At 38.1% G+C, this 25,225-nt stretch overlaps 2 non-coding genes across 2 annotated transcripts; both read left to right on the forward strand.

Annotated features, from left to right (window-relative positions):
• The first annotated feature begins 22,058 nt into the window (after nt 1–22,058).
• Nucleotides 22,059–22,165, forward strand: LOC136210182 (small nucleolar RNA R71). Its single transcript, XR_010677893.1, has one exon. It is a non-coding gene; the product is annotated as a small nucleolar RNA R71 (small nucleolar RNA).
• Nucleotides 22,166–24,234: 2,069 nt separating this feature from the next.
• LOC136210178 (small nucleolar RNA R71) lies at nt 24,235–24,341 on the forward strand. Its single transcript, XR_010677889.1, has one exon. It is a non-coding gene; the product is annotated as a small nucleolar RNA R71 (small nucleolar RNA).
• The last annotated feature ends 884 nt before the right edge of the window (nt 24,342–25,225 follow it).

Below are 25,225 nucleotides of genomic sequence, written 5' to 3' on the forward strand. Positions count from 1 at the left end.
GTAACACCCAGACTCTAATGCAAAATGTTTGGAAGGGTACTTGATGAGGTGGAGGATGTTTGAAAGAGTACTTTACACTAGAGTAACAAAAGTTGTTTAAATGATTATCACAATATTACTATTTTTGGCACCTCTTTGGCACTTACTTTTTCTTTTTTTCTTTAATATAAAAAATGATTTAGTTGCCTATTATTGGTGGATTTTATGACAATATTTATAATTAAAATAAATTATATATAAAATAATAATTTATGAGACCATAATGGTAAGTTTTAGGGTTGCTTAGGATTGAAGTTTTTTTTTATAAAAAGTTGCCAAATATAATATGGATGAGAAATAAATAAAATAATTAATTTTAAAATGATAGTCTTAAGTTTTGATAAGTTTAAAAGGTATGTAAATACTATGTAAAATTCCATAGCACACATATTCTTCTAGAGACCGGATGAGTAGAACATTTATCACCATATATAACTTTTCTTTTTATGGTTAATAACTCCCAAAACATTCCCTCAAGTTCTTTTTTTTTTTTTAATTGTCTTTACTCTAATTTTTTTTTATTAAATTTATTTAATTCTAATTGTTCGTATTTTTAAATCTACAATTTAATATTAAGGTATAAATTTTTTATGAGTACCCATTTAAACTTTAATCTTTTTAAAAAAAAATTTAAAATTTAAAGTTCAAAATTAGAGGGTGTAAATTTAAATTTACTATTTAAGGTATATGTTGTAAGAGATTAGAATTTATAATTTATAATTTAATTGTCTAGAATATAAAATTAATTATAATATTAATATACTAATATCAAAAGTGAATTTGTATGAGATTTCAATTATTATTTTTATTTATTCTAATTGATTTTTTATTAAATTTATTTAATTCTAATTGTTCGTATTTTTTCAAATCTATAATTTAACATTAAGGTATCGAGTTTATGAGTACATAATTCTGAGTTTAAGCATTAATATTTAAAATTTGATCTTTAAAAAAATTTAAAATTTAATGTTCAAAATTAGAGGTTGTTAATTTAAATTTAGCATTCAGGGTATATAGGGTAAGAGATTAAGAATTTATAATTTTTATAATTTAATGATCTAGACTATAAAATTTATTACAATATTATTATACTAATATTAAAAGTGAATTTTTACGAGATAGCCATCTTATTTTTTAATTAACTTTTTTATTTCATAAAAACTAATTTTCAGCTATTATTAATAAAGCACTCTACATAGTCATAAATGTCATTTTTTTTTGCTCCACAAGAACAAATGTAAATTTTGCTATTATATGATGAGATTGTCAATAGGGTGAAGTGTTACATAAGGCTTTTTTCCCCACAAGGATCAGTCTTTTTTGATTGGGGGGAGTTGAAACAGGAGGCGAGAAACATGTCACAGTGCGACAGAGATATTTGTGTCTTTGAGCTTATTAATATGAAGGATGCTACGAAAGTAACCATATTTCGGGTACTTGAAGATGCGACAGAAGTTAATACCCAAGTGAATCACCTTAGTTAAACATGGTGTTGATCTTGAGACATGTTTATTGTTCATGAGCTTCTAATTCTAAGAATGACTAAACTTTGAACCATGTTTGTACAAAACATGAGTGCCTCACATCGCGACACTGGAAATAATATTCGAGAAATCCACAGTTTCATGTCGGGGTACATGTAAACAATGCTCTTGTTAAAAGGTAGTGACTAATTAAGTGATTAGGAATGGACTGGATATGTAAGGACTTATTATGTAATTCTTTTAGAAAACTATTATGTGGTATAAAACAAAAAATGACGCAAGTATGAAAGAACTCTCTTTTATTATTACAACTATGTTGCAAATTTTTTGCACTCTTACAAAAATAAGAACAACAAGCTCACTAATTTATAACCATTATTACCCATACTACAAAGTCTTCCACATCACTCATTTTTTGTGAATGCAGAACTTCCACGTAGCCTCTCTTCAAGGCCGGCTCTAGTATTTTAGAGGCCCTAGGTAAGGCCGATCCTGAAATTTTTATGGGTCTTAGGCGAAAAAAGAGATAAAGAAGCTCTTAATAAAAAAAATTGATTCTGAAATCAATTCTGTTTCCTTTTTGGTTTTACATGATTCTGTATAATATTATATACAAGTTATGTGACACATCGAATAAAAAATATTATATACATGTTATGCGACACATCGAATAAAATATATTATATACAGGTTATGCGCCACATCGAATAAAAGATATTCAATGGATGTATGTACATGTGCATGAAAGGGGATATTCAATAAAAGTTATCGTATATTATAACGTTGAATGAGCGCCACAATAAAAAGAATGTCATTTTATGATGCGTGAAACGATATCAAATTAATGAAATGTTGTAAAACATTAAGATGATATAAAAGAAAAATCAGATTGTCGTCTAATAAGCTACGTCGTCACATAGGACTAATTGCTTTGACAGTTTATTAAATAAAATTGTCATGTGAAATACTCTCACAAGACACGTATAACTAAATAAATTGTCATCTCAATAACCTTACTATGACAGAATTAAAAAAAAAAACTATTGTGGTAACTAAACTACAGTGACAAATACGAAGATAAAATATGTCCTATTACACGTAAAAGTTTGAGAGTTTCACTCACTCCAGTGATATACTATATAAAAGATACGTCATTAGAATACATCCAAATTGACGGTTCCTAATAATAATAGCATCATCATAACATTGAAAAGATGACAGAGCGCAAGTAAGCGTATGTCATGTGATTCTGCTAGAGATGACAGAACGCAACCGTCGTCTGATGCACAATCAGACGGCAGCGAGCTTCGTGACAGTTTTATATTTTGCGGGATGACGGTTTTGAACCGTCATTTGAAAGGGTATTCGGCATAGTGCTAGGCACATGACATCAGCACCGTCCCTAAAAAAGTGCCAACTACGTTACATTAAGAAACAATGGATAAATAAATATTAAATAGTATAATATAAAAAAACAACTGAAAAAACCATTAAATATATATAATTATAATTTCCTTATTAGTATAATTATATTTATAAAGACCTACTACATGCTCATTTCACCCTAGAAAATTCATCTGCTTGTATCCGCCGCCGCCATTCTTTGTTCACTGTATTGGCTACCATTCGCTTTTTTGTTCATTCCGTCCGCAATATAGTCTTTTTCATAGCGGGGCAAACGTTGACACATTCTCAACAAAGTAAATGGTTACGCTTTTATTATTATTAATTTTTTTTTCTGATTTAATAAAATGGAATAGAATAGAATGAGATTTCAGAAGTTAGTTGAATAGAGTTTTAAGTTTGTAAGAACTGAGATATATACTATTTTATGATGAAGTCAAAACAGAAGAAGAATAATGTCAAATGGAGTAGGACCGGACGCCTCAAATTCTATTCATCATCCGTTGGTATGTGGCTCCTGCATTTTTTAAAGGAAAAGGCATCACCTTAAAGCAATAGGTGGCCTGATGTGTGATGAACGATGTTTTAATCCTATCATTCAGGTCCATAGGTATTTGATGATAACTGGATTTGACATCTGTGAAAGAGTAGATTTCATGCCCCGTAGTCCCATCTACCAAGATGTCAATACATGGAAATGGGTAGTTGTCTTTTGGGCATGCTTTATTTAGATTTGTGAAATCTACACACATTCTGTATGCTCCTCCCGCTTTTTTGACAAGGACCACATTCGCCAGCCATTCGATATAGATTGGTTGGGAGGCATTTACCTCATCCCGATCACAAGGAGAGGTTCACCATGATGACTTCCTCAATGGCATCTGCCTTTTTTAGTTTTGCAATTTCTTCTTCTATTGCCTTTTGTCTTTTAGGCCCATGGTTCCGTCTTTTTTGGCTGACGGGTTGGCTTCCTCCATAATGTTTAATTTGTGAGTGATAAGATGCGGCCTTACCCCTTTTAATACTTCATTATCCCCTGCAAAAACTTCTTAGCATTCAACCAGGGTTTTTATTATTTCCTCCTTGATTTCTGGTGGGAGCCCTTTGGCAATTTTCACGCTTTTGCCTTCTGAAATAAGGCACATCTCTGTATCTCCTAGTGCCGTGGTGTTTTGCTCCTCTTCCTCATCTTCATTTTCTTGCGGGAGTATGTCTAGGGAAGCCATATATGTTTCTTGAGCCGTTTTCTGGCTTCCTTTGATCATTACCCTGCCTTTAGCGGTTGGGACATACATGGTTAGATGGCGCACTGAAATTAAAGCAGCCGCTTCTGAAAGAAAAGGCCTTCCTAGGATGACGTTGTACGTGAGCCGACCATCTAGGATGGTGAATTCTTGCTCTCCTTTCCAAGTCTGATCACCATCAGTGATTTCACACTCCAACATCACTTGCCCTTTAGTTTGGACTGTATGTGCGGTTACCCCTAGTATATCCACAATGGTTGTTTCCACCTGTATAGGGTCTATTTTTAGCTTTGCAAACGCACTTCTGGTAATTACAGTGCACGAAATTCCTGTGTCGATTATGACTCTCTTCATATCCCATCCTTCAATGTTCATCATGATCACCAAAGCATCAGCATGGGGTCCGCTCGTCGAGCCTATTTCTGCAAAAGGTCTTTTAAGGGCCACCTTGTCTAGGGCGTACGTCTTTGCTCTTTTGGTGAGCGGTTGATACCCTAGTCCGCCTGCAATAACATTAATGACTCCTTTGCCTTTATTTTTGGGGCCCTCTTTTTCCCTTCCTTCACCATGCTCATCTTGCCCAAACCTATGAAGCGTGCCTCTTTCAATCAATCTTTCGATTTCTTTGTCCAACACAAAACACCTGTTGGTGTCATGGCCTTGCCTCATGTGGAATCGACAATGTGCTTTTGCATTTTTGCCCATTGGGATATGCTCCCCTCCCTTCGGGTTGGGATAAGTAATGTCCCCTTTAAATCTAATCTTTTCCAGCCATAGTAGAACTTTATTCTTTGGAGTATTGAGGGGCGTGAAATTCGGTCCACTTTTGGAGGTTCGCTTTCCTTCTTGATCCGCCCATCTGTTATCCCTTCTTCTGGATCCACCGCGATCTATTGTTTCAGGCGATCTTCTTCTACTAGATCTACCACGATCTCTTCTTTCAGGTGAACCATTGACTGAGGATTTGGCTGCCCTGTTTATGTCATCGATTTCCATAAATCTTTTACAACGTTCTACTAGCTCTATCATTGTTTGTGGTTTGTGGATAACCAATTTTTTCCTACAACCGTTTACACCTTGTGTTCTTGATTATTGCTTCAACCGTCGTATTAACGTCCACGTTAGTTATGTCAATACATAATTTGTTAAAATCGATTAATATAGGTTCTTAGGGATTCACCCTCCTTATGTTTAAGATCATACAACGTCCTAATGGATACCACAGGAGGAATGTTACCCGCGAATTTAGCACAAAATTCTCTGCTTAATTGCTCTTAGTTATTTATAGATTTAGCCTCCAGGGATTTGAACCATCCATACGCTGATCCACTTAGCGTGGTGGAGAACATTCTACAAAGGATTCCCTCATTTGCCCCATATATGTCCATTAACTCCCTGTATTTTCTCGTATGCGCTTCTGGATTATCCTCTCCTTTGAACTGCGACAGGTTTGACGCCTTAAAGCGCCCATCCGTTCTGAATCCCATAATGTAGGCAGTAAAAGGTGAATGACTATTTACCTGATGGGCGTATCGTTCAGTATTTTGACTCTGTTTTCGTGATTCTTCTTGGAACCGTGCTTCTACTGCCGTATTAAATCGATGTGGAGAAAGGGATCCTTCATTCCTAGCTGTATTATTGTTCTCACGAGCTCTTGACGAATGCCTATGACAGGAACGCGATCGTTCTCGATGATGTTCAAGATTATTTCGTGTCGTATTTGTTTGTATGGTATTATTGGCACCACCTTATGTTGGTTGTTCCTCGAACACCCTTCTAGCCCGATCAATTAAATCATTTCCACTTAGTATGATTCGTGCCCGATCAGTCGATTCATTACCTAACTCTCGACGGACAGATTCCACCATTTGTTCAAAGAAAAATTCTAGAGACCACTCATGTGATGGTTGAACCACGCCGTCTAAAGGAAGTGTGGCATGTACATGAGAAATGATATTATTGCCGTCATGGTTTCCAGCCGTCATGTTGCCTGGGTTTGTTATCATAGAGACATCTCCAATGGGAGGGATGAGATCATTTGAAGATATTATAATGTTCATCGTGAAAACCCTATTATTTTTAGGATTCCACCTTCACCGCACCAATTGATATTCTGTGAATTCTTTAGCACCGTAGAGCGTCCATGTGAGGCACCGTTGTGTTCGGCCGGGGGCACTCCGATGCTTAAATCAATAATGTATCTAAGAATAAACTGAAATCACAAGTAGGGTTTAGGGTTGTGTGAATGTGTACCTTTCATACTTAGTTTCAGGGGTATTTATATAGGTTTTTGAGTGATAACCGTAATAACCACATTTTAATGTCTTTTAATAAAGTGTGATGCTCTTTTAATGCAACTTAACTCTGACCTCTAACCTCTGAGTGGTTATTACTTTTAAGGTATCATTAATGTTTATTAATGATGGTGTTTCCACCATATGACGACTCCTTGTCTTTATCAGGGCGGACCCTATACTGGTCGGATCTCGTATCTTATTATAGCGGCGGGTCGTTTTATGTAACAGGCCATGGATCTAAGGAAGTTGGAGGCGTGTCTCCGTATATATATCTCTTGTCCAGCTATACGCCATATATACTAACATTGGCTGATCCCTTTATATCTTTTCTTCCTTTTGATCCTCCTAATCAGAGAACATTCCCAGCGTGGTCCTTATGATATCATTGCGGATGTTATCAGTACTATAAGAAAAATAAAAGGTTTATGGACAATTATTATTTGGATCCAAAAATATTGGATAGTTGTCATCAGTCGCGGAATCAAAAATTTAAATTTGGAGTGCTAATTTTAATAGTGCGGTTGGGTTTAGGTTTGAACCCATGAGCCTTTGAGTTAAAATAAGATCATCGGTCAATGGAGAAGGATGGTGATGGATAATATAGATCTGAAGAATCAATTTTTAAGTATTCATGGAAGATGGAGCCAGATGAAGATCAGCGGTCAATGGAGAAGGACGATGGTGGAGAATATGGATTTGAAGTGAATTAAATGAGTTTTTTAATTAACGACTGTTAAAATCGGAATGAAGGCCCTTACTTGAGTTGTAACACCCAGACTCTAAGAGCATCTCCAATGCAAGATGTTTGGAAGGGTACTTGATGAGGTGGAGGATGTTTGAAAGAGTACTTTGTACTAGAGTAACAAAAGTTGCTTAAATGATTATTACAATATTGCTATTTTTGGCACCTCGTTGACACTTACTTTTTCTTTTTTTCTTTAATATAAAAAATGATTTAGTTGCCTACTATTGGCGGAATTTTATGGCAATATTTATAATTAAAATAAATTATATATAAAATTATAATTTATGAGACCATAGTGGTAAGTTTTAGAGTTGCTTAAGATTGAAGTTTTTTTTATATAAAAAGTTGCCAAAAATGATATGGATGAGAAATAAATAAAATAATTTATTTTAAAATGATAGTCTTAAGTTTTGGCAACTTTAAAAAGTATGTAAATACTCTGTAAATTCCATAGCACACATATTCTTCTAGAGATCGGATGAGTAGAACATTTATCACCATACATAACTTAATATGAAGGATGCTACGAAAGTAACCATATTTCAGGTACGACAGAGATATTTGTGTCTTTGAGCTGATTAATATGAAGGATGCTACGAAAGTAACCATATTTCGGGTACTTGAAGATGCGACAGAAGTTAATACCCAAGTGAATCACCTTAGTTAAACATGGTGTTGATCTTGAGACATGTTTATTGTTCATGAGCTTCTAATTCTAAGAATGACTAAACTTTGAACCATGTTTGTACAAAACATGAGTGCCTCACATCGCGACACTGGAAATAATATTCGAGAAATCCACAGTTTCATGTCGGGGTACATGTAAACAATGCTCTTGTTAAAAGGTAGTGACTAATTAAGTGATTAGGAATGGACTGGATATGTAAGGACTTATTATGTAATTCTTTTAGAAAACTATTATTTGGTATAAAACAAAAAATGACGCAAGTATGAAAGAACTCTCTTTTATTATTACAACTCTGTTGCAAATTTTTTGCACTCTTACAAAAATAAGAACAACAAGCTCACTAATTTATAACCATTATTACCCATACTACAAAGTCTTCCATACCACTAATTTTTTTGTGAATGCAAAACTTCCACGTAGCCTCTCTTCAGGGCCGACTCCAGTATTTTAGAGGCCCTAGGCAAGACCAGTCCTAAAATCAATTCTTTTTCCTTTTTGGATTTAGTTGATTCTATATAATATTATATACAAGTTATGCGACACATCGAATAAAAAGTATTATATACAGGTTATGCGACACATCGAATAAAATATATTATATACAGGTTACTGATAGGGGTCAAAAACCCATATCTTTGGGTACGGTTTTAGGACGAGTTTTAGCATTATTTAGTTAATAAGTGAGCATTTCTCGCATTTAAATGCTTTTGTGTGAGTTAGTTAGGAATTGGAAACGTTTTATTTATTTTTCGTTGTTTAGGCTCGTTTTATGACCAATCTAGGCAATTACGGCCAAAATAGCATGCATAGTATAATTCCATTATCTTTTGAAGCTAATTGGTCCGTCAAAAGTCGCACCAAACGAAGCGTTTGCTCAAAATAAGCGATTGACAGATCAATTTAGCCTTTGGACTAATGTTATCTGGAGTTTCTGTACGTGCGCAGGTGTAAGTTCGGGTGAAAAAGGGCATCGATGACATTCGGCAAGCATCAAGGGCATGCCGGGCGAAAACGCTTGACGAGCGGGCCTCCGTAGGCCATGCCTGCTCGCCGAGCAGGCCCCTGGAGGCCTACTCGCCGAGCAGGCCATGCCTGCTCACCGAGCAGGCCGCCAGGCGCCTGCTCGGGCGAGCAGGAGCCTGCTCGCTGAGCAGGAGCCTGCTCGCCGAGCAGGCCGCCAGGCGCCTGCTCGTCGCGAGTAGCCCTGCTCGCCGAGCAGCTCGCCCTGCTCGGCGAGCAGACCTGCGGGAATTGGTCAAAAAGACCAATTCTGCCCCCACGAAGCCACGATGGACCCCACGACTTCCTACACCAATAAGGACACGAAAATAGGTCAAAAAGAGGGCCGAGCCACGCCTATAAATAGAGTTTTTCCAATGTAATTTAGATATCTTTCATTATTTGTAAATTATCTTAGCTTTCCCCTTGAATTTCCTCTCCATCTCCTCCATCTTCATCAACCTCCATTGAAGCTCCTTCAAAGCTATCCTCGAGGAATATTCAAGGTCCGTCCTTAAGACCTAGGAAGCCGATTGCAGAGTAGACAGGTTCCTTGAAAAGGATTTTCGTATCTCCTTTTACTTTTCCTTGTTTTTACTCTTTGATACAGTCTATGAATCTTAGGCTAATTGTATCCTGTGACATTATCATTCATCTTTAATAAGATTTTAGCTCTTATTTTGTTCTATGTTTAATTGTTTAATCTTTGTCTTACGCTTTATTCAATTGGTTTAACTCATTCAAAAGCCCCAAAATCGAGTAGGCACATATTGTGAGCTGAATCTGACCTAGTCAGAGCCTAGGAGATTGACGACCTCTTAGTTGATTAAGCCCAAATTGCTGAGCCTTAGACCTAGTTTCGGCCTTACAAGGGAATCACGTACTAGGAACTTCAGGAGGGTAAGTAGTGTTAATCGCCTTGAATACAAGTGACTTAGATTAGGTTTTTAACCAATAGACCTAATAACCTAACCTCATTATTATCGTTCATACCATGTTCCTTCGGGTAATTGCATTAGTGAAAGATCAATTAGGAGTAGTTTAACTTAATTAGGAGTAGTTTAACTTAATTAGGCGTAGAATAACTTAGTTAGAACTAGATAACTTAGCTAGGAGTAGCATAATTCAACCTAGGAGTAGATTAACTTAATCAAAACCAACTCAAACCCCACAAAGCCTAGATAACACCTGCAACCTCGTAACTCGATACTTGTGGTAAATAAGTCCTGTGGACGATAACCTGGACTTTCCAGATTTATTACTTGATAACGACGGGGTACACTTATTCCAGGGGCCTGCTCGGCGAGCAGGCATGGCCTACGGAGGCCCGCTCGTCGAGCGTTTTCGCCCGGCATGCCCTTGATGCTTGCCGAATGTCGTCGATGCCCTTTTTCGCCCGAACTTACACCTGCGCACGTACAGAAACTCCAGATAACATTAGTCCAAAGGCTAAATTGATCCGTCAATCGCTTATTTTGAGCAAACACTTCATTTGGTGCGACTTTTGACGGACCAATTAGCTTCAAAAGATAATGGAATTATACTATGCATGCTATTTTGGCCGTAATTGCCTAGATTGGTCATAAAACGAGCCTAAACAACGAAAAATAAATAAAACGTTTCCAATTCCTAACTAACTCACACAAAAGCATTTAAATGAGAGAAATGCTCACTTATTAACTAAATAATGCTAAAACCCGTCCTAAAGCCGTACCCAAAGATAGGGGTTTTTGACCCCTATCAACCTCCTCGCACTTAAAACTTTACTTATCCCCAAGTAAACTAAAAAAAACTAAACCCGCAATCACAAGCAAGCTAGAAGACCTCCCGGTTTGACTAGGTGCTTGACACAATTTCGAGCATCTGTAATTACATGCATTCGGAAATACAAAGTAGAGACACGATATCCAAAAGCCGCATTTCAATTATCATAGGTCATAGTTTTTAAGCAAAAGGACACATGTTCAATTAAACGAGTTTAATGGGATCGCTAAGTAAAACACCTCACCATAGGTAGTTCACTCATTTCACATAATTTTGGTGGCTAAAGTGTTTACTCTCGGCTTATGTTCTTGCTTAGGATTACGTTGATTTTGCACGTTCATCCGAGTTCCTCTACTATGCTATATGATTCCGATGATATCAAAAACAGCCTCTAATCGGGGTTGTAATGTGGTTAGAGGGTTGAAGGTACAACAAGGGTAATAGTTCTAGCGCTACAAAAACACAGTTTAAATGGCTTTAGCAAATATGAAGTGACTGAGCTTTTTATTCATCCCTTATTTTCTTTTTGGGATGTTTTCTTGAGACGTTTTTGATTTTTGAGAACTGGGGAACGAAGTTCTTCCCTTTTGTTCGTCTCTTTTCTTTTCTTTTTCTGTTTTTCTCTTTTTCTTTTTGGGATAGTGATGCTCATTCACTTCTTAGCCTTTTGGCTTGCTACTGTAATGCCATAAACAAAGATAAAGCGCTAGAAGAAAACAAAGGCTCAATTTGAGCTTTGCAAAAATTTTGGGTTAAGTAACAAACCAAGTTGTGGTTTGCAAAAATGGGTTAGAACGAAAGAAAAATCTATAAACTACAAAAATATAGGCTCAAAGGGGCTTCCTAGAGTGGATGAAAAAGAAAAAAATAAGGTAAAGAAAATGGTTAATTCTAATGAGGTTGATTCATCATTTATCATCTCAAATCATTGCATGTAGGTTCAACACAGTATTAGGTGCAAAATCTGTAATCTTCCACAAGTCAAAGCATTCACACAAAAATGTCAAGAAAAAGAGCTTTTTGATGTTCGCTCTTAGGCTCAAATTCAACTCACAATTCTTTGGGTTTCAATTTTGTGTTTACTAGTTTTCCCCAAACTCAAGTTTAAAATCACATGCCTTCAATTCTTAAGTTATCTACCTAAGTAATGATTTTAGCATTTCTTCAAAAGTAGGGTCTAAATGCAAACTTTAGCTCATGCTTTTACAGATACAAGGGTTGTGTCCTACACCTAAACTAGTTGTCAAGCAATCTTAGATTCGGTTCTCAGCCCTCAAAGACAAATAACGAAGTTTATATTCGAAGGAGGTTCACGGTTTTAGGTCCTAAACATGCAAAAACATAAATAAAACCCAAAACGCTAAACTAAACTAGACACGACGCAACAAAAATTTTAAAATTTATACAATTTTTGTAAGTTTGTCTACCCCTCCTCCTCACACTAAAAATATGCAATAAGTTCCAACATTGCATCACAAATCATGAAGTACGAGTGTAAAGAGTTAGGGTGGAGAAGACAACTTACTGATCGGCCGGGGGGTATGTGATTGTCTGTAGGCGCAGAACTTGTACGTCCGAATCATCTTTGCCAAGATAGATCTTCAGACGGTGCCCATTTACTTTCTGGATGATCCCATTTTTTCCCTCGATTTCGACCATTCCGGAGGGATGCGCGTTGATGACTGAGAATGGCCCGTACCATTTACTCTTGAGTTTGCCAGGGAAGAATCTCAATCGGGAGTTGTATAAAAGTACTTGATCGCCTATTTGAAAAGTTTTCTTTTGTACTTTCCTATCATGCACCCTTTTGGTCCGTTCTTTGTACAGTTTGGCATTCTCGTAGGAATTGTACCGGAGCTCATCCAGTTTGTGCAGCTGAGTTAACCGTAGTTCACCTGAAAGCTTAGGGTCAAAATTTAGATATTTCAATGCCCAGTCTGCCTTATGTTCTAATTCAACAGGTAGGTGACAAGATTTACCGAAAACTAAACGATAGGGAGACATTCCTATGGGAGTCTTAAAAGCTGTCCGATATGCCCAAAGGGCATCATCCAGCTTTAGGCTCCAGTCTTTCCTAGCATTCCCTACTGTTTTCTCAAGAATACGTTTTAGTTCTCTATTTGACACTTCTACCTGACCGCTCGTCTGAGGGTGGTAGGGCATTGCAACCCTATGAGCTACGCCATATTTTTGAAGCAACGTGTCAAATTGTCTATTGCAGAAGTGGGACCCCCCCATCACTAATAATGGTCCGGGGGGTGCCAAATCTGGTAAAAATATTCTTTTTCAAAAATCTTATCACCATTCGAGCGTCATTTGTGGGTAGAGCTTCTGCTTCTACCCATTTGGAAATATAGTCAACCGCCACAAGAATGTATTGGTTGTTGTGGGACATGGGGAAGGGTCCCATAAAATCTATGCCCCAAACATCAAACAGCTCACACACAAGTATGCCCTGTTGAAGCATCTCATTTCTCCTAGAGATATTCCCTACTCTTTGACATGCATCACAATATTTAACATAGTTATTAACATCTTTATGCATTTGTGGCCACCAAAACCCACTTTGGAGGATTTTTGCCACTGTCCTATCTGGCCCAAAGTGGCCACCTGGTTCTCTAGAATGACACATATTAATCACCGAATCTACCTCCTCTTCAGGTATACATCTCCTAATCATGCCATCAGTACAGAATCGAAACAGATATGGTTCTTCCCAAAAATATTGTTTGTTTTCAAACATAAACTTACGTTTTTTGCTTGCATCTAAATCAGGGGGAAGAATGTTACCGACTTTGTAGTTTGCGATGTCTGCAAACCAGGGGAGAGATCGTACCGAATACAATGTTTCATCCGGGAATACCTCCTTGATTGCCTCATGTTCTAAGGCTTGTTGATCTGACTCTAACCTGGATAGGTGGTCTGCTATTACGTTTTCCACCCCTTTCTTGTCTCTGATCTCGATGTCAAACTCTTGGAGTAGTAAGATCCACCGAATCAGCCTAGGTTTTGCATCTTGCTTGCTCATCAAATATCTTAGAGCTGCATGGTCAGTAAAAACAATTACCTTAGATAGCACCAAATAAGATCTAAATTTGTCAAAGGCAAAGACTACGGCTAGCAATTCCTTTTCAGTTATTGAATAATTTTGTTGTGCATCATTCAAGGTTTTGCTAGCATAGAAGATTGGGCGAAAAAGTTTATCCACCCTCTGCCCAAGACAGGCTCCTACAGCCAGATTACTGGCATCGCACATTAACTCAAAGGGAAGGGACCAATCCGGGCTTACCATAATAGGTGCTTCGATTAATTTCTTTTTCAGTAATTTGAATGCAGACATACATTCTTCATTGAAATTAAAATCAGCATCTTTTAGTAACAATTGAGTGAGGGGTTTAGTGATTTTTGAAAAGTCTTTTATGAACCGTCTATAAAACCCCGCATGTCCTAAAAAGCTCCTAACCAACTTTACATTGGTAGGAGGTGGCAGTTTTTCAATTACCTCAATTTTTGCCGGATCGACCTCGATCCCCTTTCCCGACACCTTGTGTCCTAACACTATACAATTTTGGACCATAAACTGGCACTTTTCCCAATTGAGTGCCAAGTTTTTGTCTTCACAACGTTCTAAGACTCGGTCCAAGTTTTCAAGACATTGGTCGAAAGTAGGTCCTACAACATTAAAATCATCCATGAAAATTTCTAGGAACTCCTCGACCATGTCAGAAAACATAGCCATCATACAACGCTGGAATGTGGCAGGGGCATTACATAATCTGAAAGGCATCCGCCTATATGCGAAAGTCCCATAGGGGCAAGTGAATGTGGTTTTCTTTTGGTCCAAAGGGTCCACATGAATTTGCATATAGCCGGATAGCCCATCTAAAGTACAGAAAAATTCGTGCCCTGCCAATCGTTCCAACATTTGATCAATAAATGGTAAAGGAAAGTGGTCTTTACGGATGGCCTCGTTTAATTTCCTATAATCTATGCATACACGCCAACCCGTAACCTTTCTAGTTGGGATTAATTCCCCTTTTTCGTTTTCCATTACCGTTGTTCCCCCTTTTTTGGGCACGCATTGAACCGGGCTTACCCATTGGCTATCAGAAATCGGAAAGATGATACCTGCGTCGAGGAGTTTTATAACCTCGGCTTTTACCACCTCTTTCATATTAGGGTTCAGCCGTCATTGAGGTTGGGCGGATGGCTTGATCTCTTCCTCAAGGAAAATCCTATGCGTGCAGATTTTGGGGTCGATGCCTTTGATGTCGTGGATTGACCATCCAAAAGCCCCTTTATGTTGCATCAGCACCTCCACCAATTTTTCTTCCTGTTCAATTGTCAACAAAGAAGAAATAATAACGGGTAAATCTGTGGGAGGTTGAAGAAAAACATATTTCAGATTGTTGGGCAAGGGCTTAAGCTCCAATTCTGGAGGTTCCTCTAACGAGGTTTTGGGTTTGGGTTTGATCTCACGATCAAGATCCTCTTTTCTACCCTTGACCCAATAACACTTTTCAGGTGGGAGGTCTTCAAATGGTTCATTCGAGTTTTCACATTCCTCACCACCTAGACCGAGTTCTAAAGAGGTATTTCTCATGTTAAGGTCAACTTCCTCAATACATTCATCTATTAGTGCATCTACAAAGTTGCAACTTTTGGAGCGTTCTTGAGGAAATTTTATAGACTCATAAACGTTAAATGTTACCTCTTCGTCCTGCACCCTTAGGACCAATTTACCTCCATGGACGTCTATCAGTGTCCTACCGGTTGCAAGGAACGGTCTCCCAAGAAGAATGGGGATGGAGTCATCTTCTTCCATGTCGAGGACCACAAAGTCGACCGGGAAGATCAGTTTGTCCACCTTCACCAATACATCTTCAACTATGCCTTTAGGCCGTGCGATCGACCTATCCGCTAGCTGCAGTGTCATGTTTGTTGGTTTAGGCTCTCCGAGTCCCAATTTCCCGAAGATTGATAAAGGCATAAGATTAATACTTGCTCCTAAATCGCATAATGCCCTATCTATGTGCATGTTGCCTATCCTACACGGGATGGTAAAGCTCCCTTGATCTTTAAGCTTGGGGGGTAATTTATGGGTGATTATGGCCGAGCATTGTTCTGTTAAAGCCACTATCTCATTTTCCCCAAACTTTTTCTTTTTCGACAACATGTCTTTAAGAAATTTTGCATAGTTCGGCATTTCCTCTAGTGCTTCCATTAATGGAATATTGATTTCTAATCTACTAAGGATTTCCGAAAACCGAGCAATTTTTTTATCTAAGTTGGCCTTTTTCTGTTTCTGAGGAAATGGCAGTTTTGGTGCATAAGGCCTAACTACTTTTTCTACAGCTACTTCAGGAGCTGGAGTTTCAGATGCGGGACCGGGGTTGCTTACCACTTCCGTTTCCCTACTTACTTGAGGTGACGGATGTGTTTGCGATGGAGGTGCCACGAGTGTGTCCACTTCCTTGCCGGTCCTTAGGGCGATGGCTTGAATTGCCTCCTCTTGTAAGAGGAACGCCTCTTGGCATTCCCTTTCTTATCTGATTGCGGTAAGTTGGTTACTCAGGGTCCTGCATGCCTCCTCGTTGGCTGCCAGTCGGACGGATATCTCTCTTAAGAGGGTCATTATTCCTTCTGAGCACTCTGTTTGCCTGCCATAAAAATCAGAGTTAGAATGGGGACATGGAGGGGTATCCACGGGTGCCATGTAGGGCGCCGGTGGATATCGTGTATGCTCTTGATCGTAATAGTTGTAAGTTGGGGGTTCAGAATTATACCTTTGATGATTACCCAAGTAACTTACATTCTCACCTCTAGGTACGTAATAGTTGACGTGGCATACCTTACCGGGGTGATTCTGGCCACATCTCTCGCAAAATGGTGTCCTTAGTTGGTTATTACGGCTGTATGAAGCCACAAGGAAATCCATTTTTGTGTTGAGATCGTTCATGGACGGATTTGAAGCTCTGTTGTTCATAATTGCTGGAAGAACGATTTTATAAGTACAAGTAATGTTACAGAATTGAAGTAATAGTATATCAACAAGTATTTGTATATACAAGTATAAGTTATAGGCAAGTATGAATGATATAAACAAAGATATTCACAATGAATGCCTAAACTAACAAATCGACCTTTGGTTCGATATTGCAGAAGAAATAAATCCCCGGCAACGGCGCCAAAAACTTGATGCGCCTTCGGTGAAGAAGACTCACTAAGGGATAAGTGTACCCCGTCGTTATCAAGTAATAAATCTGGAAAGTCCAGGTATCGAATCCACAGGACTTATTTACCACAAGTATCGAATTACTAGGTTTCAGGTGTTATCTAGGCTTTGTGGGGTTTGAATTGGTTTTGATTAAGTTAATCTACTCCTAGGTTGAATTATGCTACTCCTAGCTAAGTTATCTAGTTCTAACTAAGTTATTCTACGCCTAATTAAGTTAAACTACTCCTAATTAAGTTAAACTACTCCTAATTGATCTTTCACTAATGCAATTACCCGAAGGAACATGGTATGAACGATAATAATGAGGTTAGGTTATTAGGTCTATTGGTTAAAAACCTAATCTAAGTCACTTGTATTCAAGGCGATTAACACTACTTACCCTCCTGAAGTTCCTAGTACGTGATTCCCTTGTAAGGCCGAAACTAGGTCTAAGGCTCAGAAATTTGGGCTTAATCAACTAAGAGGTCGTCAATCTCCTAGGCTCTGACTAGGTCAGATTCAACTCACAATATGTGCTTACTCGATTTTGGGGCTTTTGAATGAGTTAAACCAATTGAATAAAGCGTAAGACAAAGATTAAACAATTAAACATAGAACAAAATAAGAGCTAAAATCTTATTAAAGATGAATGATAATGTCACAGGATACAATTAGCCTAGGATTCATAGACTGTATCAAAGAGTAAAAACAAGGAAAAGTAAAAGGAGATACGAAAATCCCTTTCAAGGAACCTGTCTACTCTGCAATCGGCTTCCTAGGTCTTAAGGACGGACCTTGAATATTCCTCGAGGATAGCTTTGAAGGAGCTTCAATGGAGGTTGATGAAGATGGAGGAGATGGAGAGGAAATTCAAGGGGAAAGCTAAGATAATTTACAAATAATGAAAGATATCTAAATTACATTGGAAAAACTCTATTTATAGGCGTGGCTCGGCCCTCTTTTTGACCTATTTTCGTGTCCTTATTGGTGTAGGAAGTCGTGGGGTCCATCGTGGCTTCGTGGGGGCGAAATTGGTCTTTTTGACCAATTCCCGCAGGTCTGCTCGCCGAGCAGGGCGAGCTGCTCGGCGAGCAGGGCTACTCGCGACGAGCAGGCTCCTGCTCGCCCGAGCAGGCCTCTGGCGGCCTGCTCGGCGAGCAGGCATGGCCTGCTCGGCGAGTAGGCCTCCAGGGGCCTGCTCGGCGAGCAGGCATGGCCTACGGAGGCCCGCTCGTCGAGCGTTTTCGCCCGGCATGCCCTTGATGCTTGCCGAATGTTGTCAATGCCCTTTTTCGCCCGAACTTACACTTGCGCACGTACAGAAACTCCAGATAACATTAGTCCAAAGGCTAAATTGATCCGTCAATCGCTTATTTTGAGCAAACGCTTCGTTTGGTGCGACTTTTGACGGACCAATTAGCTTCAAAAGATAATGGAATTATACTATGCATGCTATTTTGGCCGTAATTGCCTAGATTGGTCATAAAACGAGCCTAAACAACGAAAAATAAATAAAACGTTTCCAATTCTTAACTAACTCACATAAAAGCATTTAAATGCGAGAAATGCTCACTTATTAACTAAATAATGCTAAAACCCGTCCTAAAACCGTACCCAAAGATAGGGGTTTTTGACCCCTATCAGTTACGCGATACATCGAATAAAAGATATTCAATGGCTGTATGTACAGATGCATGAAAGGGGTTCCATAAAAGATATTATATACAGGTTATGCGACACATCGAATAAAAAAGTTATCGTATATTATAACGTTGAATGAGCGCCATAATAAAAAGAATGTCATTTTATGATGCGTGAAAGGACATCAAATTAATGAAATGTTGTAAAACGTTAAGATGATAATAAATGAAAAATCAGACTGTCGTCTAATAATCTACGTCGTCACATAGGACTAATTGCTTTGACAGTTTATTAAATAAAAATGTCATATGAAATACTCTCACAAGACACATATAACTAAATACATTGTCATCTCAATGACCTTACTATGACAGAATTAAAAAAAGAAAAAAAATGGTAACTAAACTACAGTGACAGATACGAAGATGAAAATATGTCCTATTACACGTAAAAGTTTGAGAGTTTGACTCACTCTAGTGACAGGCTATGTAAAAGATACGTCATTAGAATACATCCAAATTGACAGTTCCTAATAATAATACTAGGGGTGAGCAAAAACGAACCAATAACTAAAAACCAAACAAACCAAACCGAACCGAACCAAATTGCAATTTGGTTTGGTTCGGTTTTTGTTTTTCTACAACTTTGGTTTTTGGTTTGGTTCGGTTTGTTTGGGTATAAACCGAACAAACCAAAAAACCGAACTAATAACTTAGTTAAACCAAACCCACTACAAATGTAATTAAACCTAAATTAATCATATTAACTTAGTTAGATCCAACTTAGCTTACTACTGCGCCCAACACACTACAAATGAGTATTATTTGTTTATAGAAAAATTAAAACATTTTTAAGTTGGCAGACAACAAAATTGGAAAAAGGAAGAATTGCAGTCACTATATTACTCACAGCACCATTACCCAATTCTAACTTCACTTCCTCTCTCTCTTATTAATTAATAATTATAGATTTGGAATGAGAATTCTATAGTGAGATTTTGATTATTTTACATGAATTAATTGAGAATTATGAAAAGAGTTACACAACCAATGTTTTATGATTTTTTTAAATTTATAACTCGTAAGTTTAGCCTGTTGGTTGAGAGCTTACCTATGATCCTAGAAGTCATGAGTTCCAATTATATGAGGTGGGGCAGATTGATGGTTTTTTCCTTTCTCTTTAATGTAATCTTCATTTGTTTAATATAAGTGCATTGCGCGCAACTTTAAAAAAAAAATTATAAGTTTAGAATTATGAAAAATGTTCCAGGAGAACATTAGTTCCAGAAACTTTTTTTTTTAGTTTGTAACTAAAGCACATTGGTACAGATGTAAATAAATATATAATTTGGTTTGGAACTGAACCAAACTGAAATAATTCGGTTATGTTCTAACCGAACCGAATTACAATTCGGTTTGGTTCGGTTTACAAAAAGTGTCCTTATTTGGTTCGGTTCTATTCGGTTTGGTTCGATTTTTGAACCGAACCGGACCATGCTCACTCTAAATAATACCGTCATAATAACATTGAAAACATGACAGAGCGCAAGTAAGTGTATGCCATGTGATTCTACTAGAGATGACAGAACGCGACCGTCGTCTGATGCACAATCAGACGACATCGAGTCCCATGACAATTTTATATATTGCGGGATGACGGTTTTGAACCGTCATCTGAAAGGGTATTAGGCATAGTGCTAGGCGCATGGCACCAGCAACGTCCCTAAAAAAAGTGCCAACTACGTTAAATTAAGAAACAATGGATTAAAAAACATTAAATAATATAATATAAAAAATAATAATTGAAAAAACCATTAAATATTATATAATTAGAATTTCCTTATTAGTATAATTTTTAATTATTTATAAAGACCTACTACATGCTCGTTTCACATTTCACCCTAGAAATATCATCTTCTTGTATCTGCCGTCGCCGCCATACCCTCTTTATTCACCGTATTGGCTACGTACCATTCGCTTTTTTGTTCATTCTGGCCGGCCGACAAGGTAAGTGGTTACATTTTATTATTATCATTTTTTTTGTTATTTAATGAAATGGGATTTGAAAAATTAGTTATACAGTAAAACCTCTATATAAGAATACTCTATATAGTAATAACCTCTATTTTGTTATAAAAAAACTCGATCCCATCTTGGGCCAGTTATAAATAGGAATAACCTCCCAAACGTTATTTGTTATACACTTTTCAAGTCCCACCTTTAGAAACTATACCTCTATATAGTAATAATTATATATTTATATGTATATATATATTAAGAATTCAAACTAAATTATAAAATATTAAAAAAACTATTGAAATTATCTATGAGTTGAAAACACAAACTACAACTTGAAATTATAAATATTTAGTATTCTCATTAATGTTTACATTTTTCTCATAAAACTCTTCCAATTATCTATATATTGAAAACCTAGACTCTAAATTGAAATTCTAAATATTTAATTTGTTCCATTAATGTCTATTGTTATATATTATATATAAACCAAGCATGCCTATGATAATCTTAACCAAGTATCGAACAAATTTAAAATTTTATTATATAAAACTCTATTTAGTAATAACATTCCAATTGTTATACAAATAGCTTGGTCCCAAGTGTATTCCTATATAGAGGTTTTACTGTATATAGTTTAAAACTTTGTTGTTGTATAAGCCTTTCTGGATACGGGATGCGTCGCAGGTACGCAGGTTCATCCTGGTTTCCAAGGTTGTTCTCCGAGGTCATGGGTTGTTCCTTGGCTCCTTCGGTTGTTTTCTGTTCTGCTGCGTCCGACTGCTTTTCAGAGGTGGTAGGGAGCGATTTTGCTGCTCGATCTGGTAGTTCTGTACCACTTCTCAGCATAATAGCTTGGACTTCCTCCTTGGGGTTTACCTCAGTTTTGCTCGGGAGGACTCCCTTGTTCTTTGGGATTACTATATTGGTGAGCTGATGGATCTGTGTTTCCATGTTCTGGAAGGATTTTGTGTTGGTGGGCTGGTTGTTTGTCGGGTACCCACTATGGTTGTTCTTATGGCTCTTGTACGGTTGGCTTGGTTGTTTGCCTGGTTGCTGGCTCTAGCCGAAATTTGGATGATTCCTCCAGGCAGGATTGTAGGTGTTGGAATAGGGATTTAGTGGCCTCTGACTTGTTCCTGCATAATCACATTGTTCTTGATTCGGACTCGGTTGGTTGCACAAATAATCAGCTGATCGGTGATTTCCTTCATAGAAATCGCATTGAACCACTTGCACATTATTGACTAGAGCTGCGCTCAGCGTGTAAGTTGCCTGCTCGGGAGTTCAACTTGGGCAGTGAGTTTGGATACTTATTCCTCTACAAGTGAATCAGTTTCCCTTCTTCCATCTTCCCTGATAGAATGCCATTTGTAATTGGTGTTGACCAGTCTCTCGATCAGTTCATATAATGCTTCTGGTTCACGTTCTTCAGGATCCCCATTTGCTACTCATTCAAGTTGCATCTTGTGCACGTTGGTAAGACTGTGATAAAAAGTTTGGATTTGCATCTACATGGGGATTTTATGATTCGGAACTTTTCGCAGCAGGTCTTTGTATCGTTCCCAGGCTTCAGATAAAGATTCATCTTCTTGTTGTGAAAAATGGGATATGGCATTTCGTAATTTGATGGCTTGCCTTGGTGGGAAATATTTGTTGAGGAAGGCATCCGCCATAGCATCCCAAGTGCTTATGGAGCCTAGTTGAAGGTTCTTCATCCAGCATTTGACTTTGTCTCTCAAAGAAAAAGGGAACAATTTGAGTCGAATGATGTCATCTGATACTCCTCGGTTTGTTCTGAATGTGTTGCACATTGTGACAAAGTCCTGGATGTGAGAATTTGGGTCTTCATTTGGTAGTCCTCCAAATTGAACAGCTGTTTGGAGCATTTGCATCATGAAGGCTTTCACTTGAAAGAGATTGTTGCCTTCATCAGGAATTACTATGCAGGATGAGTGGCCTTCTGGTGATGGTTTTGAGTATTCCTTCATCATGAGTGGGGGATTAGCACGCTGTTCTTCTTCATCCATGTTGTCTCCTTGTTGTTCCTCCTTGTTCTCCGGTTGTTCTGGTTGAGGTTCCTCCGGTTGCCTTTCAGCTTCAGGGTGTTGTTCTATTCTAGATTGATTTGGTTCCGCCAGCCTTTGCCTTGTTCTTATTCTCCTGACGGTGTTTCTTCATCTGAGAGTCGCTTCGATTTCAGGATCAAAAGGAATAAGTGGGGCACCTGTTCTTTGCATACGCTAGGAACATGTGAATAGAACAATTAGAACCCTACACATTAGAACAAACAGGTCAAACTGACTAATACATCGTCTGATGCACAATCAGACGACATCGAGCCTCGTGACAGTTTTATATATTGCGGGATGAAGGGTTTGAACCGTCATCTGAAAGGGTATTGGGCATAGTGCTAGGCACATGACATCAGCATCGTCCCTAAAAAAAGTGCCAACTACGTTAAATTAAGAAACAATGGATTAAAAAACATTAAATAATATAATTTTAAAAAATAATAATTGAAAAAACCATTAAATATTATATAATTAGAATTTCCTTATTAGTATAATTTTTAATTATTTATAAAGACCTAAGTAGTGCTCGTTTCACATTTCACCCTAGAAATATCATCTTCTTGTATCCGCCGCCGCCGCCATACCCTCTTTGTTCACCGTATTGGCTACATACGTACCATTCGCTTTTTTTTGTTCATTCCAGTCGGCCGACAAGGTAAGTGGTTACGTTTTTATTATTATCATTTTCTTTTTATTATTTAATGAAATGGGATTTGAAAATTTAGTTATATACAGTTTAAAACTTTGTTGCTGTTTAAGCCTTTCTGGATACGGGATACGTCGCAGGTATCTAGGTTCATCCTGATTTCCAAGGTTGTTCTCCGAGGTCATGGGTTGTTCCTTGGCTCCCTTGGTTGTTTTCTGTTCTGCTGCGTCTGGCTGCTTTTCAGAGGTGATAGGGAGCGATTTTGTTGCTCGATCTGGTAGTTCTGTACCACTTCCCAGCATAATAACTTGGACTTCCTCATTGGGGGTTTACCTCTATTTTGCTCGGGAGAACTCCCTTGTTCTTTAGGATTACTATGTTGGTGAGCTGATGGATCTGTGTTTCCATGTTCTTGAAAGAGTTTTGTGTTGGTGGGCTGGTTGTTTGTCGGGTACCCACTATGGTTGTTCTTATGGCTCTGGTATGGTTGGTTTGGTTGTTTGTCTGGTTACTGGCTCCAGTCGAAATTTGGATGATTCCTCCAGGCAGGATTGTAGGTGTTGGAATAGGGATTTAGTGGCCTTTGACTTGTTCCTGCATAATCACATTGTTCTTGATTCAGACTCGGTTGGTTGCACAAACAATCAGCTGATCGGTGATTTCCTTCATAGAAATCGCATTGAACCACTTGCACATTATTGACTGGAGCTGCGCTCAGCGTGTAAGTTGCCTGCTCGGGAGTTCAACTTGCGCAGTGAGTTTGGATACTTCTTTCGCTACAGGTGAATCAGTTTCCCTTCTTCCATCTTCCCTGACAGAATGCCATTTGTAACTGGTGTTGACCAGTCTCTCGACCAGTTCATATAATGCTTCTGGTTCACGTTCTTCAGGATCCCCATTTGCTACTCATTCAAGTTGCATCTTGTGCACGTTGGTAAGACCCTGATAAAAAGTTTAGATTTGCATCCACGTGGGGATTTTATGATTCAGAACTTTTCGCAGCAGGTCTTTGTATCGTTCCCATGCTTCAAATAAAGATTCATCTTCTTGTTGTGAAAAATGGGATATGGCATTTCGTAATTTGATGGCTTGCCTTGGTGGGAAATATTTAGTGAGGAAGGCATCCGCCATGGCATCCCAACTGCTTATGGAGCCTGGTTGAAGGTTCTTCATCCAGCATTTGACTTTGTCTCTCAAAGAAAAAGGGAACAATTTGAGTCGAATGATGTCATCTGATACTCCTCGGTTTGTTCTGAATGTGTTGCACATTGTGACAAAGTCCTGGATGTGAGAATTTGGGTCTTCATTTGGTAGTCCTCCAAATTGAACAGCTGTTTGGAGCATTTGAATCATGAAGGCTTTCACTTAAAAGAGATTGTTGCCTTCATCAGGAATTACTATGCAGGATGAGTGGCCTTCTGGTGATGGTTTTGAGTATTCCTTCATCCTGAGTGGGGGATTAGCACGCTGTTCTTCTTCATCCATGTTGTCTCCTTATTGTTCCTCCTTGTTCTCCGGTTGTTCTGGTTGAGGTTCCTCTGGTTGCCTTTCAACTTCAGGGTGTTGTTCTATTCTAGGCTGATTTGGTTCCGCCAGCCTTTGCCTTGTTCTTATTCTCATGATGGTGTTTCTTCATCTGAGAGTCGCTTCGATTTCAGGATCAAAAGGAATAAGTGGGGCACCTGTTCTTTGCATACGCTAGGAACATGTGAATAGAACAATTAGAACCCTGCACACTAGAACAAACAGGTCAAACTGACTAATACATCGTCTGATGCACAATCAGACGACATCGAGCCCCGTGACAGTTTTATATATTATGGGATGATGGGTTTGAACCGTCATCTGAAAGGGTATTGGGCATAGTGCTAGGCACATGACATCAGCAACGTCCCTAAAAAAAGTGCCAACTACGTTAAATTAAGAAACAATGGATTAAAAAACATTAAATAATATAATTGAAAAAA

Source organism: Euphorbia lathyris, chromosome 10, assembly GCF_963576675.1.
Source record: "Euphorbia lathyris chromosome 10, ddEupLath1.1, whole genome shotgun sequence".
Taxonomy (NCBI): Eukaryota; Viridiplantae; Streptophyta; class Magnoliopsida; order Malpighiales; family Euphorbiaceae; genus Euphorbia; species Euphorbia lathyris.